This window comes from Heloderma suspectum, chromosome 2 (assembly GCF_057233095.1).
Source record: "Heloderma suspectum isolate Gila_16-S chromosome 2, 16-S_ref, whole genome shotgun sequence".
Lineage (NCBI taxonomy): Eukaryota > Metazoa > Chordata > Lepidosauria > Squamata > Helodermatidae > Heloderma > Heloderma suspectum.
Window position 1 is genome coordinate 390,462,300 of NC_139459.1, and position 2,814 is coordinate 390,465,113.

The following is a 2,814-nucleotide window of genomic DNA, read 5'->3' on the forward strand; positions in this document are numbered from 1 at the left end:
GAATACTATCTTGGTCACCAGGAACCTCTCTCTCACCACTGGAGGCTATGAGGACCTATACCTCACACTGGGCAGGTAAGACAGTTTGGCAATGCTGTTGGTGTACCACCCACCCAACTGCACAACATAAATGGCTGAGCATATTGTTAGAGAACCCAAAGACAATGGTTCTGGGAGATCATAGAATCATAGAATAGTAGGGTTGCAAGGGGCCTACAAGGCCATCGAGCCAACCCCCAACATTCTCACTGTGACAGACTTGACTGGGCTGTTTCAGGACTTCCTTGCTTGCATGACAATCAGAGGGCTGTTTCACTCTGCAATGGGGCAGGAAATACCCTCAATTTAGTATTTTCTCTGGACATGACTAGGTGGTCCATTGCTGTGGAGCCCAAGGTGCTCCCTGGCTCCCTGCTGAGCTCTGAGAAATGAAACAGGCTGGTAGATGGCCAGAACAAAAGACTGATAAGACTCATCAGAACATAAGAAGAGCTGAGGTGGATCAAACTAAGGTCCATTTATCTAAAATTCTCTACACCAACCAGCTATCCATGAAAGTAGCCAACCAGCTATCCATGAAAAGCCCAGAGCAGATCATGAGTACCACCACAGCACCCTCCCAGCTATGTTCCCCTGCAACTGATGTACATAGGGAAACTGCCTCTGCTACTTGAGGTGGCATATAGCCATCAGTGCTATTTGCCATTGACAGCCAAACGAAGATGCTTGTGAGCTCATAAGTAGGCCTACTGCTCATTCACTTTCACTTATACTTTTTATTGGAAATGAGTAATAGCGATTACCAAAAATGTAGCTTAGAAAAAATAATGTAATAACGGAACATAAAACAAGTGTCTAGTTAACACATGTCCAACACAGTCAACTGCAATAGCATTCAGAGTGACTTTGGGGGATGTTGTGGGTGCCCAATAGGAGTGGACTCCCCTCCACTTAGCCCCCTGGACCCCATTCGTGGACCTGTCCATGAGTATTGCATGGTCCACAAGTGTCCGACAGCCTCCTGCTCCTTCCCCGAGCCACCATTTTGTGTAGAAGTGATGGCTCGGGTCTTTCTGGGACTTCAGTATTGTGCAGATTGTGGCCATAAATGGGTGATCTACACAACATTATGGGTGTGAATGGGCCATTCACACTTGTATTGCTGCACAGAGCGCCCCATTACAGCTGCAATCTGCACAACATTGCTGGTCTGGAAAGACCAGAGCAGCTGTTTCTACACAGAATGGTGGCTTGGGGAAGGAGTGGTTGGCTGACAGCCCCAGATGGAAGTGAGTCTGTCCATCCCTAGTGACAGCACTTCCTCATATTCTGAAGCTGAAGCAAAGAAATCTGCTTTATATGTAACAGGAGCTTTTCAGTCTTACAGTAACCAGTTCTATGGTTGCTTTTAATTGCTGTTCTTCATAATTTCTGTTATTCTGGAATTGTATTTTAGTTCCTTTCATTATTTTAACTCATATCTTTTAGTTTTGTACATTTTTTGAGTCCATGTAAAGAGAAGGTGGCACATAACGGTTGATACAAATGAATAGACCAAAGAGGTTCCCTGCCAAGCTGCAGTGCATCAATAGTGCTCCCCTGAAATAAATCTCTGGAACCACCTGGGTTCACTAGGACTAGAGATCTCCTTGGGTCCTTTCCATGATCTAGTATTCATTTCCATATACACAAACATCTCATCACGCTTTTTCCTCAATGCCCCTTCTCTTTACTGCTAAAAATCCATATCCTCCTATCTCCTCTGAACTTATGCCAAAGATTTGTGCTGTTTTGTGCCACAAATGTTCCGGCTGAACATCAGGAAAAACTTCCTGACTGTTAGAGCAATATGACAATGGAACCAATTACCTACGGAGGTGGTGGGCTCTCCACACTGGAGGCATTCAAGACGAGGCTGGACAGCCATCTGTCAGGGATGCTCTGACTTGGATTCCTGCATTGAACAGGAGGTTGGACTCGATGGCCTTGTAGGCCCCTTCCAACCCTACTATTCTATGTTTGTATGATTCTATGAAATCCTCAGTTGTAAATTTGCTTGTAACTCATGCATGCTAATCCATTAAAACGTCTGAACAATTGAACAACTAAACATTTGAACATCTAAACAACTAAAACAATTATTTTAAGTGGTAAAACTCTCCCCATATTCATGACAGAGAAAGTCCTATTTAACTTAAAGAAATAGTAGATCATAAAACTTGGGATTTCTGGCACAAAAAAGCAGTAAACTCTGAGACAATTCTTAGGTGATCGAATATGAGAATGTGTGTGGTTTTAATGTGTTAACTCCTGGATCTGATGTGTCAGTACAGAGTTGTGGTTGTCAGCACATAATGCAGGATTCATGGCACAAAAGAGCACAAAACTGGCACAAAACTTTGAGATAGGTTTGGAGGTGATATGAGAATTTACATATTTTATCAGTAGCCATGCCATACCAGGGGGGTATGTCATTTTCACACTTTTGATGGAGGCCCCAAACTTGGGATTTCTAAAACATCCCCCCCACACACACACAACTAGTACAAAACTTTGGCATAGGTTCAGAAGTGATATGAGAATGTGGATTTTTTGCCTTCACCCAGTCCCACCTATGTGCCACATTGTGAAAATATGACATTTTCACACTTGTGGTACCAGCACAGAACTCAGGATGTGTGGCACAAAATAGCCCAAACTAGCACAAAACATGGGCCTAGATTCCAAGTGATATGACAGAGTGGATATTTCAGCCTTCACCAGGCGATACCAAATGTATTCATTCATTCATTCATTCATTCATTCATTCATTCA